Raw genomic sequence first — 15308 nt, forward strand, 5'->3', positions numbered from 1 at the left:
ACACCTGGGAAACCAGGGAAATAAATGCCCACGGGTCACCCAGGCCCCTGCTGCAGAGTCAAGCTCGGAAAGGTGTACCTGGCAAGGTGTCTGAGCACCACAGGGCCCCGACGCTAACCTCAGCGAATGTCCGTGGCCAACCAAGGTCGGGCCTACCCACCTCGGAGCCAGCATCTGGGCCTCTGCTGGCCTAAAGTCGCTCAGTGCCTGTCCCCTGTCCCCTCCCTCCTCCCCACCTCCTCTCTTTCTTCTCTCTATTCTCTCTTTCTCTCAAACAGCAAATGGAAATGGAGATTTAAGGAGTAAGGACAGAGGTGGGAGTCAGACAAACTCATGGTGTCCAGGGAAAGGAGAGAGACCAAAGCCTCGCCCCTAACAGTGAAAAGCTGCTCAGAGGAGCCACTTTCTGGCTGGGGCAGGAGGTGGGTGAGGGACTGAAGTAAGTCCCACGCTGGCACGTTTATTTAGGTGGCTGCTTCTTTCCTAGGCTATGGGCATCTTGAAGGCAAGATCCATGCCTTAAGGTCTTCTTCTAAAGCAGCATGTATGTTTTTCCTGATTATGAAAGAAATATGTGCTCATTATAGAAAAACTGGAAAATATAAAAAGAATTTTTATATAGCTTCTAGTATAGTATTTGGAACATAACAGGCACTCAATAAATTTGTGTGGAGAGGGAGGGAGGAAGGAAACAAAGAGGTCAAGAATACGGATAAGTGGGACATCAGTCTCCTCATGAAAATGTACGTGATTCAGCAGTGACCACGTGGGCCAGGAGGCTGAGGTGCTAACGCCTCGGAGCCGCTCAGCCTGGGCTGGGCTGGGCTCGCAGGCTCTGCGCTCCGGCCGCACCCCTCCTCTGGTCTCAGGAGTACATGGGGAGGTAAAAGTGAATTCACCAGATAGCAAGGAACTGAAATGCTGAGCCTGGAGAAACCTTGGAAACAATTTCACAATTAGCATGGCCATTTTATCTCCATTATAAAAAGTAGTATATGTTTATTAGAGTCTAATCAGAAAGCAAGCGAGTCTCCTGGAGTTGCAGCCCTATGGCATTTTGGCACGTGCCCCCAAGCACGTTTGTTCTTTTCCATCATTGGGAGGAAACCCATCTGGTGGGTCTAACTAGCTTTGAAAAAGACCAAACTGAAGATCATATAAAATGCCAAATGCGTCGCACCCAGGGCAGGCAAACACCGTTCCACGCAACCTTGTGTGAGAAATAAAAATATGGGGAGCGTCCTGGGTCAAGATGCAAAATGAATGGTTCTCTGTGGGTTGTGATCAGAAGGTTTTGAAAGTACTGTACAACACTTCTTTCTGTTTGTTCCACTGACCATTTAACAGGAAAATGGCTATGTGCCATTGCATATTCATGGAAATGCCATTGTTAATTAGTAGTTTAATATGCCACCAAGCGGATGTCCGATAATTTACCCAACTTTTCTCCTACTGCTGGGCATTTAGGTCACTTTGTTATTATACATAATATAAAAATTTTGAAAATTTTGCATAGTTTTTTTCTACTTTTAAAATTAGAATTCCCAACGTGAAATGATTATATTAAGTAATATGAATATTTACATGTGCAGCAGAGATGAAATTTAATAAACTACATAACTCAGAAATGTAATTTGTAAATTACATTCTATAATTGAACTTAACTAGCCCCCACGTCTCTGTTTTTACTCATAAGTAGAAAACTTAATTACACCACTTCAAGGTAAGTTAGTCTAATTTAAAATTTCATTTGTTCTTAGTAACTACATCAATTCAGGATATTTGTTCCTCCCTGTGGCTCTCCCTGAGTGGCCTCTGAGCCCAAGTGAAACACTGGCCCACAGTTATCTGCTGGCCTTGCTGCCCTCGGCTGAGGTGTGACTGCTACACCAGCTCCTGGGCATCACTCTGCCCCTCTGCGTGCCCTGGGCAATGGATCCACATACTCTGCCTCTCCCCAGCCCAGCCAGGAGTCCCTCCCAGTCTTCCTCTTTATCTGCACCGCTGTCCCCCTCGCAGAAGCTCAGAAACTCTCAGCGACTTTCCCTGCACCAGCCAGATGTGCAGGGTGCGCAGCTACCACAGGCTCATCTGCCTCAACACCTCCCAGCCGTTGTTACCCCAGCATTCATGGGCCATGTTGTAGGCACAGCCTGTCCTGCTCTGAGATCCTTCTAAATTTATCAGGAGGGATTTCCCAGTTTGTCCAGGCACAGAGAGTGCAGCCTGGGTCTTCCTTCAAGAATGAAACCTGCCATCAGATGCAAGAATGCAACTAGCCGACAGGCCCAGTGATTTGCTCCTTCAGGCTCTTTCTCAGCCTTTGAGCTGAGGCCACACTCTTCCTAGCAGGGCCCAGCCAGTAACTGAGCACACGGGATATGCTCAGGCCTTGCCATTTCTGCCCAACACAGGGCTCCTCCAAGGGGCAGCCTTTGTCCCAGAAATCCCCTTGGGCTGGCAGAGACTTTGTCCCCACCCTTCTTTCCTGTCCCTGTGCCCAGTCCTCCCTCATTGTTTTACACAGGTACTTCCCTCTCCCCATCCCCTTCCCCCACGGACTTCTAACTTCATCCCAAGGGCCAGGTGGAACAAAGCCCCTTCTCCCCAGAGCCTTTGTCCCTGGCCCCTCCTCCTTCCCCAGGACCCATCAGCATCTAAATCGGAGACACTTCCCTTCACTTCTCCCTTTCTTATCACTGGTTGCTTATATTTCCCTCAGGTGAGAAAATGGGCCTGGCATCACCTTCCCTTCTATGTGCTGGGAGCTTTCCTGTCCCGATCCTATTTCATAGATGCAAAGAGTTAGACCCAACGCCACTGAGGCACTACGACTATCCTGAAGAGCAGGTGCAAATGGAGAAGAAAGGGGCTATAATATTTTCCTTCTCTTTTTCTTTTTCAAAATTTTGCCTACATTCACTTGCACGTTAGTGGCCATTGATATGTAACTTACATGACTGTTGACTGTTATATTAAGAAAAAAGTAAATTTCTAAAACTTCACAGAAACAAGAGAGCTCTTGGTTGAATACTCATTCCGGATAGCTCAGAATTTACTGATGGTGAAAGGCCTCAGGGAGTTGCTAATCACCATCATAACTTTGATAAAAAATCTGGAAAATGTGCTTTAGAAATGACATAAAGAAGGAGTTTGAGTTAACGAGTGAATGTATTATAGGATATAAGAAATTTAATAGCAAAGAAACAAAACCGCCCTAACAGCGTTCATTCATCAGCTCAGTAGCTATGGCTTCTACAACTGGAAGGTGAGAGTTCTGCCGATGGACTGAGATATGCTGGTATTAAATGAAACCCCAAGGAATTGACGGAAACTGGTGCTTTTGTGGAGGTGACCTATTAGTTGTGGAGGAAACAGGAAGAAAACAAAGCAGGCCGTCAGGGCTGGAAGTTGGAGCTGGCATCTACCAGTGGAAGCACATGTCTACGAGTCCAGGCTCGGCACAAATCAGCTGTTGATGGTTTAAGTAGCTCTAAGCTGGTGACGTGCAACTACGAGAGTGCTTCTCAGAACTCAATGTGCACACAGATCAGAGAGCACCTGGTTAAAATGTAGACTCTGACTCAGGAGTTGTGGGTGGGACCTGAGAGGACATTTTAACAAGCTCCTAGGTGACGCCATGGGTGCTGCTGGTCTGTGGGTCACACTTTGAGTCCAATGACCTCAGAAATGCTCAGAGAGCTCCGTGGCTAATGTGAGGCACTCACATTATTTTGGTAACTTATTCTCCGTGTTCCTAGCCCATACTTTCAAGGATTCCTGTGGAAGTTCAAGGGCAGCTGGCAACGTGAGCTTTGGATTTCCTTATTGAGAAAAGTCGTTGAGAAGTGAACATAAGCTAACACCATCACATTGGGAATTAAGATTTCAATGTATGAATTTGTGGGGGACACAAACATTTAGACCATAGCACTGGGTTAAACTCACATAGGAGCTTTGATAAAGCAAATGCCAGCCCCCGCCCCCCCCCAAAAAGTTACACATGGTCTTCCGTGGGCTCGGAGTATCCATATTTTTAAAACACAGACTATTCTAATGTACAGCCAAAGTGAAAGCAGCTGCTGAGGACTTTGAAGAATCCTTTTGAAACTGGAAGTTTAGAGGCAAGATGTTTGGTTTGGCCCCAGTGCTAGGCTGTCTCCATCCCAGAAATACCTTGTATTATGTTGGTACCCACTATTGATCCAGCCAAGAGAGCAAAGAGGCAAGAGCTTCATCAGAGGTAGACACAGCATATTTTGAAAATACTGCTCCTCAAGTAGTGTTCTCACAATAAACTCGCAAGGATGCTTATAAAGGCAAGAAGATGCTAATGTCAGCTTGTGATGTCTCCAATGTGCTTTGGGGAAAAAGACGTATATTAGGGCCTGGAGTATTTGAAAACTATTTTAAAATATCAACATTTCTTTTGTAATTATATTCTTGGTAACAAAAAAATATTAACCTAAGCCTGGCTGGGCGTGGCTCAGAGGTTGAGCATTGACCTAGGATCCAGGTGATCAAGGTTAGATTCCCGGTCAGGGCACATGCCAGGGTTTCGGGCCCGATCCCCAGTTGGGGGCCTGCAGGAGGCAGCCAATCAATGACGACTCTCTCATCAATGATGTTTCAACTCTCTCTCTCTCCCTTTCTCTCTCTGAAATCAATAAAGATATACAATATTTTTTTTAAAAAATTAATCTAAGGTTTCAGCTTCAAAGTGCCATGCCCCTCTGCTCCAGATTTTAGCTGGGTGTTTGAAGGTAAGCACAATCTCTGAGAGGCCAGGGTCATTACAGTGTCAACTGTGATCATTGTCAGACTCATTTGAAAGGTCACACATGGGTGCTTTTCTGCAGCTTTTGGCATTTACAGTTGAGCACCTTACCCTTCACTAGTGGGTGGTAGGATGGCTGTAATTTAGGAGGGTGCCGTGTACTTCCACACCTCCTCCCCAGGAAATTCCACTCACACCTTTGCTCGTCCCTCTGACCTGAGAGTGTTGACATTTTTAACCAGCTACCTTGCGGCAGCGTCAACACTAACAAAGGTGCCTGTGCTCTTATGTCAGAATTGTTAAAAATGAATAAAGGAGATGATTCAGGTGATACAAGCAAACTTTAGTTAACCCTTCACAAACTGAAAAGGGGGCAGAGGGAGGGTGGAAGCTTTATAGGATAAAGAATAAAGAACGAGAAAGAAAATAGAAACTGTCCGATCAGCGGGCCACACAGCCGCCCTTGCTTGGATGAGAGGGCCCCGAGCCGGCTTGGCCTTGGGGGTTGGCAAGAGTGAGTCTCTAGTCAAGCGGAGCATTTACAGGAACATGAAAGTGATCTCAGCTCCGGTTTGCTAACGTGGCAACCCGGCAGGGACGGCTCCGTCTTGGGCCTAGAAAATTATTTCAACAAAACTAAAAGTGAACTGCGAACAAAGGCCACCATATGGAGGGAACCCAGCGAAGGACAGAACGAACCCTCTGCCACTCTGGCAGGGCTGGCTTTGCTAAGGAGGTGCCCGTCACGGCCGGGGTCTGGAGCAGAAGGTTTGTTGACAACGGGCCATCAGATGGAAGAGAAGTGCCTCCACCATTTGCTCCACTTTCCATCCTGCTCACATTTTTTATTCAACATTCATTTATTCTACAAATATTTATCCAACACCTGTATGTGCCAAGCTTGGGCTCTGAGGCAACACATGCAAATAACAGAGATGCCCCTTAGAGGTCCAAGTTAGGCCGAAGGCCAGGCCTTTGCCTCCAACTAGAGAGCTCTTAGGATGAAGGTGACATTCAGTTCCCGAAGGACAGGACTTCTATTGTGGACCACAGCACGCAAGTAAGATTGGAAGGACAAAAGTCCTCCAGAGGGTGTCAGAGCAATTTTTCCCCTGGAGTGCCCTCAGGGACCTGGACTGCCTCTGCCAGGCAAGACTGTCTCCCATTCTGTTTGCTCCCAGCCCCCCTGACCACAGTGCTCCTCACGCCGTCCCCCAGCCTTTGCCCAGCCCGGCTAAACCACTGTCTGCCCCTGACTGTCTGCCCTTCCTGGACTTCTGTTCCCGGAGCCCACACCCTTGGCGTGTCCTCAAACTTCACATCTCCATTACAAGCCAGTCACACGGAAACTTTAATATTCCAGAATGATATCTGAATGTCACCTTTTCGCTTTTACGTTCCACACTTAATAGTTTCATCTAACATTTTTGCTTTAAGAATTGAACAAATAGGAAGTTCATTCATAACCTAGATCGGCTGTATTCCTTGTTGCAAGCATAGTCCACGCATGGTCTGGCGGTGTGACACACACAAACACCGGGACAGCCAAACTAACCAATTACATGGCGGTTGTGCATCAACTATATTCCTACCACAGAGGTATCGCAAGATATATTCCAGGTAGTAACGTTACTTCAGGTTGTCGAGCAGGTCTCCAAGCCTGGCATCGTTTGAAGTGTGATAGCACTTGAACAGGATACTTAGTTTCAGGGCAAACCCATGCTAGCTAGCAAAACCTGCGAACTAGCCAAGCTGTGTTGTATGTGTGTGTTTTTAATAGATGTTACTTTTATTCTAGTTCTGCTTTTTGACCCATGTCTGCTTAAATGCATGTTTTAACTGGATGCTGTTTTATAAAATATTTATTTGCTACTTGCCAAAGACAATATCCTTTGAAACCCAGTGCAGAAAGTGATAGCTTTGAGGGGCTGGAGAGTGAGGCCTGGCACAGTGCCCCTTTAATTTATCAGTACTGATGATTTTATGGTTAGGTTGTGTGCAAAGAAAATAAAAGGAGAACGCCATGCAAAACAAGCTATTGCCTATCGAGTTATTTTTTCTTTTCTTTTTAATTTAACATCAGAGATTATAGCCCCAACAAAATTGGTTTATTCTCCCTCCTACTTAAAAGCACTGTCCTCAGTGATGTTGAGCGCTTACACACCCACAAGGGATGAGTTTCATTTGCATCCGTGGAAGCTGCCTTCATTTAAAGGGTTCGATGCTATAGCCCTGGAGGGCAATTCATTTATTTAGTTGCCTTTGGTCAAAATGGTTCCTGGGCACTTTAGAGGAATATCGATCATTCAGCCCACTGAACTGTTTGCAGGAAGGTAGATGGAACCACTTCATGCCTTTCAGAAAAATCCTTTCAATTAGAGTTAAAGAGTTTTATTTACAGCCACCAGGCTATGTTTACCTTCTGCAGCGTTGGTCTTCGCTCCGTTGTATCTGTAACTCGTGCAGGCCACAGTGAGGGTGGCCGAGCCCAGGAGGAAACACGGGCTCCCAGGGACTCAGCCTCAGTTCCTTTGCAGACAGCCCTTAGAGCGGCTCCCAAACACAGCAGGCCTCAGTGACGCCCTAGCAATATGCCATTGATGAGAAGCTGCGAGAACTGAACTCTTGTTTTCGTCAATCGGCCTCTGGTAAAATTGGTTGATAGCCATTTCGCTCGTGGTTGTAGAACCCATCACAGCAGAATTGGGGACTTAGCTCTATCCCAGCTCTACCTCCCCCAGACCCCAGGTCGGATCGCACTTCCCTGCAACAGAGGTGGGCGGTGGTCCTGAGGCTTGCTTTGATGGGGAGATAGAAGGGAATGTTCAGTGTGTCACTTGCAGACACAGGTTTAAGAGCCAGTGGGGCGCGTTAGAGCATTTTCTTTCCCACTGTGGCCGGCACAACCAGCCACGGTCCAGAGCGGCCATCCCTTCAGCCTGGTGCCCAGACAGACAACCATACAGAGTGGAGCAAAGCTCCTGCTGACGTTTGATGGACACGTGGCATAATTATGAACCTTAGCTGCTTTACACTACTGGGACTTGGGGGCTGTTTGTTATAGAAGCATAACCTACACTCTCCTAATACATCTCCTAAGACTCAAGGAGAAGCTATCTTATAAGTGCCAATTAAAAGGGAATCTGGCTTAAGAGTCACAATAACCAAGTGAGGGCATCATCTCTTGTGTAAATGGAGCAAACTAATTAAAGTTCTGTATTTATATAACAATCAACGCAGCTGCTTCTCTCTCTGTAGTAACTTCATTATTAAACAGAAGGAGAAATCATGGGGCTTCTGGGCCACAAACTGCCACAGCCACATTCACTTTGAGACTTCTTTTAATGCCAATTTTATTTTATTTTTTTCATTCTTGGGATAAGTTTTTACATTTTTTTTAATTGAATTTATTGGGGTAACTGATTAATAAAATTATATAGGTTTCAGGTACACAATACATCATCTGCACACTGTAGTGTGCGCTCACCACACAGGTCAAGTCTTCGTCACCATTTCTCCCCCATCACCCTCTTCTACCTGCCCCACCCCCTTCCCCCTGGCAATTGCCATGCTGTTATCTGTGTCCACGAGTCTTTCTTTTTTTGCTTTGCTTAATCCCTTCACCCTTGTCACCCAACCCCTGACCCCTTCCCCTAATGACAGCTGTCAGTCTGTTCTCTGTATCCAGAAGTCTGTCTCCACTTTGTTATTGCCTGACCACCCAGCAATTCCACTTCTGAGAATATATCCAAAGAAACCAGAAACACTCATTTGAAAGACTATATGCAGCCCTATGTTCCTTGCAGCGTTATTTACAATAGCCAAGATCTGGAAGCAGCCCAAGTGCCCATCAGTAGATGGTGGGTAAAGAAGCTGTGGGACATGTACACAACGGGATACCACTCCGCTGGAAAAAAGAAAACCTTACCTTTTGTGACATGGACCGACCTGGAGAGTGTTATGCTCAGAGAAACAAGCCAGCCAGAGAAAGTCAAGTACCATGTGATTTCACTTATGTGTGGAGCCTGATGCCAATTTATGTCTAAAGAACACACTGCCCTGAGTAAGCCACTTCGCTTCCTAGGCCTGTTCCCTTACTGTGCAGGACAAAGTCAAAGCAGGAAGAAACTACAGCGGTGACGTTCCGGGCTTGACGCGTAGTTCACGGGAATCGATGGGCCTGAGTGGAAGCTGGAGCCCAAGTCTTTCGGCTCTTCTAGTTTCTGAAAAGTGTTGCTAAAGCTTAGACAATTTTGTTATAAATCTATTATCTTCTTGAGAGAGAGAAGGGCCTAAAGTAAAAGGCTTTCTCAAAGAAATTAAAGTATTTGAAATTTGGGAGTCTTGTTATATCTTTGTTTTTATTTTTGTTGGTTTGTTTAGTGAGTGCTTGATGGAAGGACAATCTACATGTGGAAAGATGCACAAGCCCTAAGAGAAAAGCTCGGGAATCTCCTTTCACAAAGTGAACACATTCGCAATCAGCGCCCAGAAACCCTCCTGTCCCCACCCCTGACAGGGGGGTACCACCACCCGGACTCCCGCTAGGCTGACTTCTCACAGCAGCGATGCATTTTGCGGCTTTTTTCTTCATTGAGGAGTCCGGGGTGCAGTCTTTTGGGCCGTCCCTTTTTCGTTGAACAGTAGGTTCATCCCCGTCTTTGCAAAAAGTTGCAGTTTTGCAGGAAGTCGCAGTTTGCTCTGCAGTCACCGCAATCTGGCCGTTCCACTGTGAGGGACTCTGGAGATGGCTCCAGGTTCGAGCTATTATTAACAGTGGGCATTTCAATGCTTGTCTTCTGGTTGACATTATTTCCTTTTATTTTCAGGCCTAGGTTTCGGGAGGTAGACAGCCTTAGGCCTAAGTATGCGGATGTAGATTGCATCTTGGAGCATCTCCCTAGGGATGGAGGGGAGCGAGGCAGGGAGAGGAGGGGGTCACAGAGGAAGGAAGAGGGGGGAGGGGGGAGCTGGAGGAGGGAGTGCCCCTGAGCTCTACCCTCCCAGCGGGAATGCTGTTGTCCCTTTAGCTTAGTCCTTGAGCAGCAGGGATGACAACGGGTGGGATTCCCTGAGAAGCATTTCCTGGAGCAGCGTTGTAGCCTTAGGGTAGGAAGTCAGCAAAGAATGGTAGATGCTTAGAAGGAAAATCGTTTTTCTAGACTTGCTGTTCAAACTTTAAGGAATCTTGCAGACAAACACAATATGTGAAATAGTAAATAAACATGCATTAAAAATTCGTACAGGAGAAAGAGAGTGTGAGCAATTGACAATTCACCTGACTCCGTTGCTAGTAGATACTGAGGCCCACAGCCCAACTCCCACCAAATTCAATGTTGGGTATGTAATCGTATTAAAAAATTGTAGCTTATCCTTAAGCATAACTTTTTCTTCATTCTTTTCTTCGTAAAACCATGACATTATAAAAGAATAAATAAGAGGCAGCATGCCCATAACCTTGTCAGTTCACATGTCAGACTCCTCATTCCTGAAGTTTGGGGCTCTTTTTGGCCTCCCAGCATATGAAAGCCTCCTGCTGTCAGTGCCTCCCATCCCACTCTGAGTCTCCAGCTGTCTCTTTTATGTTTTTCTTTATGTGTGCTGTGGTGAGCTCATCCACTAGTTACAGGCCAAAAGAAAGCAGTTGTTTAGTTTGATTAATGTAATTTCTTAAGTACTTTACGTGCATTCTCTCTAATCTTTCCTACAGTTTTGAGCGTTATATGAGAAAATTGAGGCTCAGTGAGGTTAAGACCTGTGGCTTAAAAGGTCTAAGATTACTACTTAGACAGAGGCCTACTCTTGCCTCCCATCTTTGTACCTGGATATGTCTGTGTTGAGACTTATGCTCTCAACTCAAAGCTGTAAAAGTTGAACAAATGGTGTCTGGTATCCTGAGAGCACTGGTTCACAATGAAAGGCTATATTTTATCTCCCAGGGCATGTTTGACTATGGCTGGAAACAACTGGAGGGAGGGAGATACTACTAAAATCTAAGAGTGGAAGCCAAGGATACTGCTAAAGGTATTCCAATGCAAAGGACATCTCCACAACAAAGAATTATGTAGCCCAAAATGTCTGTAGTGCTGAGGTTGAGGAACCTGCCTTATGGAGTGTTTGGACATCATAATGCTGTTTATTAAGTCTAGAGGAGAGATCAATTGCATTGAAGGGGGCAACGCGGATTGTTGAAAATATATCAAGAGTCAGAAGATCTATGTTCTAGTCCCAGGTCTACTGTTAACTAACCTCATAGCATTAGGAAAATGGACACTCTAAGCCCCAGTTACCCAATGAGTAATGGGTGATAATAGTGTCTGTCTTATTTATTTGCTAATTCATCAAATTTTTATTTATTACTTTATGTGCCAGGCCCTGCGTTAGACACTGATTATGTAACAGGGTACAAAGTGGACATTGTCCCTACCTTTGAGTAAGTTAGTGGGAAACAGAGATAAAACAAACAGAACTACAAGATGCTCTGGTAACCTAGGGATAGGACACCTAATCTAGTCTCGGGCAATCAGAGAAGCAACATCTAAACTCACAGCTGCAGAACAAGAAGCTTGCAGGCAAAGGAGAAGGGAAGAAAGAGGAGGTCACGGTGTTTGCAAAAGCCCAGAAGTGAGCAAGAGCATGGGACAGTCAAGGACCTGACAAATGTGCAGTGTGACTGGACTGCAGAATGAGAAGGGAAGGCAGACGTGGGCCCCGGAGGGAAGCTGAGCTAGGCCCCTGGAGGGTTTTGTGGGCCAGCTTAAGAAATAGAAACGTCAGCCTGGGCAGAGGGGGAAAATGAAAGGTTTGAAAAGCAGCGGGGTGACATGATCAGATTGGAGTTTCAGAAAGATCCTTTAGGCTGGAGGGTGAAAAATGGATTTTACTCACTCTGGGGTCGGGAGACCAGATGGAAGTTCATTGCCATCCCAGCAAGAGGTCATGGTGATCTCAACTGGAGGAGAGGCGGTGGGATAAACAGAAGTGAATGCACTTAAGAGATCAATTCCTGCTTATGAGGGGTTGATAAGAAATCCTATCCTATGGTAGCAGTTTCCAGAATGAGGCATGACTGCCTCTGGAATGTCTGGAAGCTGGAAGTGTGTGCAGATACCTCAGCAGATTGGATTCTGTGCGGGGCCTGTGTCTCTGCCTCATGGGTGTGAGGTCTTTGTGGTGTCTAACTGGCAGGGCCCACACCACATGTCTCTCAAAATGCAAGGGGCGGTGGGAGAGTGAGCATCTGGCTCCTCCCTGGGAAGAACACCCTGCGCTTGGGAAAGCCGTAGGTCCTGCAGTACCCGTGGAAAGGGATTTGTCAGAGCCTATTTAGGAAGCAAACCTGAAATGCCTTTCAGATTAAAACACTCTTCCTCTTAAAAACCTCACTTCTCAGTATCTATTGCCAAGAAGGAAAATCGCCCATACACAAGGGCACATATGCACAGGGATATGAGAGCAGCATTGTTCTTTGTGGCAAGGATTTGGTAACAAAGTGAATGTCTTTTAATTCTCAGTGAATGACCACATTGGTGTCATTAAATGTGTCGTCAAGAAAAAGAGCTGAGTTAGAGACGTATCAGTTGGGACGGGGGCTCCCGGGAAGGCTGGGAGGGCCATGCGGAGGCACCTCAAGCAGCAACCTTCCTGTTTAACACGGGCCTTGACTGGCACCTTGTTCCAGGGGGTGAGAGCGAATGGGGGGGGGTACCGCTGCTTTGCTCCTCCTGATTCCACCCGGAACCTCAGGCATGTTTAGCTCTTAATTGCCGCTTTGCTCAGGAATGAAGTGACCATTGATAATCAGGAAGGTACCAACCTCTAGTTCACCCAGCTTTCTACAGAATTCTGGCTCACATCTGGGCCCTCCCTACATCGCCTTTGAGCCAAGAGGCTCTGTGACAACCCCACCCGCAGGAGGCACGGTCCTCGCAGACCAGCACCTGAAACAAATCCCCAGGCTGAGCAGAAGCCCTTCTGCCTACACGTCCCTGACTCCCTGGTAACAGCTTGGTTGTAACAGCTTGGTCTGTCTTAGTCTGCTTGGGCTGCTATAACAAAATACCAAAGACTCGCTGGCTTAAACAACAGGCATTTATTTCTCACAGTCTGGGGACTGGAAGTTGAGGACCAAGGTGCCCGCACATTCAGTTCCTGATGAGGGCCCCCTCCTGGCTTGCAGACCACCGCCCCCTCGCTGCGGCCTCCGCAATGGTAGACTGAGGAAGCCTGCTGTCTTTTCCTCTTCTTCTAAGGGTAATAATTCCACCCTGGGGGCTCCACCCCCATGACCACATCTAAACCTGACTACCTTCCAAAGGTCCCACCTTCAGATACCATCACATTGGGATTAAGGCTTCAACAGGAATTGGTGTGGGGGGGGGGGGACACACACAAACATTCAGTCCATGGCACGGGCTCTGAGGCATTACAGTGTGGCCTGAGAACAAGGGCTCTGAGACTGACTAAACCCTGGTTCTGCCATTTACCAGCCACATGACCTTGGGCAAATTATTTAGTCTTTCTATGCCCCAGTCTCCTCATCTATAAAATGGGTTAGAAACAGTGTCTACTTCATAAAGTGGTTGTGAGAATAACTTAGTCAAGACACAGAGTGGCTATAGAACACTGCCCTGGTCATACAAAGAGCTCAATAAATGTGATTATCATTATTTTCTTCTGGGTCCAGATGTGTTTTAAATTAATCTCTTCTCAAAATACTTAACCTGGTTTAAGTACCCCAGCAGCTTTCTTTCTACCCCAGCCTTTGATTGAAGCTCCCAGTTTAAAAACAAAACAAAGCTGTATTTATTACACAAACAATATTAGAGTAATGGGTTCATGAAGGACGCAGCTGAAATCCCTGTGGGTGGGAGAGAAGGGAGGAATTTCAGGGTTCTCCACGGCCACCCCAGTTTGGGGATGGCGGGGAGGGTGCTGTGCCCAGCACTGTTCCGTACTTGCAGTGTTGCCGTTTCCATTTTCAGAAGCTCTATTCAGCCATCGTAATTTGTGGTTTTCTTCAAAGCTAAGTATAGAGCAGAGCGTAACCATGCAGACCAGCTCGTGCTGTGCTGAAACGCGCAGTGTTCTCTCCCCACAACTCCCTTGCGCGTTCTAATAACTTCTGTAATTTCTGTTATGTTCCAATATTGTATACCTGCTCCAGAAGTGCTCATTTTCTTTCCTAAACTGCTTTCCTATGCTGCGAAAATGACCAAATTATTCTGCTCCCGCCCTCCTGCCACTCCCCTGTCCTTTGGTCCTCAGCTCCCATTCATTGAGCAGCTGTTGATCATGGGAGAGGCTGTAATTGAGTCAGTGCTGGCGATGCGCGACTTGTCAGAACATTTCATTCGAGGGGGACAATTTCCAGGACACGGGAGAGAGTGCGCAGGACGCACATTTTCATTGTGCTTGCCCAGGAACTGATGGAGTGGATTGCCAAGTAGAGTTAGCTCGGGTTGCCTTCTTTGACTCCAGGAGACACTATTCCTTTTTTAAGTTTAATATTAGCCTCTAACAGAAGGCAGGAAATTCCCTATCGGGGTTGAGCCCTAGACACCGTGTTTAGATTGTAAGCTCTCAGAAAAAGCAAGCATTACTGCTCACCCTGTCACAGAAGCTCAGCAAACATGAATTAAAATCTTCAAGCAGAAAGAGCCATGCTCAGAAGAGAACGTGGGTTAGTCAGAGGTTGCCATAGGACGCTTCCACAGCTTATGCGCTTCTGTGTTTGATTCTTCCAACCAAAACCCCAATGTCTGGACATTTGAAAGTACTGGTATAAGAAGAGTGAGTGACTGGAGCTGAAGTTAGGATGAGAGGGGCAGGAGAGACCTGACCCCTTGCTGGGCTGTGTGAGGCTCTGGGGTACTTTCTGGAACAGGCTGAGATGCTCTTCCACCCGTATTCCCTCCGACTGGATTGCACACAGTTCCTTGAGCAGTCTGTGCTCTTCAGCACCTCTGTGCCTTTGTTTCCTCTGCCTGAAGCAACTTTTCCTACTGGTGCGCTCAGGGCCCCCCCCAGACCCCATTGAAACAATCCCCACCCCCTGGGCACCCCCACAGCAGTGTCAGGCCTCTCTTACCACACTCCAGGGTTTATGCTTCTTCTAAAATCAGATCCAGAATAAGGGAGTTGGGTCTAAAAAGTTATTTAAGAAGAGATCCCAGGAAGCACTTTGAGGGGGTAGCGTGGAGACAAAGAAAGAATTAAAGCCAATAATGTTGTTTTAATGGGCAGTTTACTGCAATGAGCAACTGCGGCTCAGCCTCACCGAAGACCCCCTGAGAGCCTGAGTGGCACATGCTCAGAAGTGTCCTACTGAAGGGCACAGACCTGCCACCCGCACTGGATGTGAGTTGTTCTTCAGATGCCAATTCTCTGGCACTGCCCATCTGCCTCCAACTGCTGAGCTGCTCCAAGGCTAAAGAATGGCTCCATGTGCAGAGATGCTGGAAGCCACAGCCCCTCCGGAACTGTCCAGAGTGAGAGGAGGAGAGGTTGAGGGGTATGGACTTGACTAGGA

Source organism: Miniopterus schreibersii, assembly GCF_964146895.1.
Source record: "Miniopterus schreibersii genome assembly, chromosome: 5".
Lineage (NCBI taxonomy): Eukaryota > Metazoa > Chordata > Mammalia > Chiroptera > Miniopteridae > Miniopterus > Miniopterus schreibersii.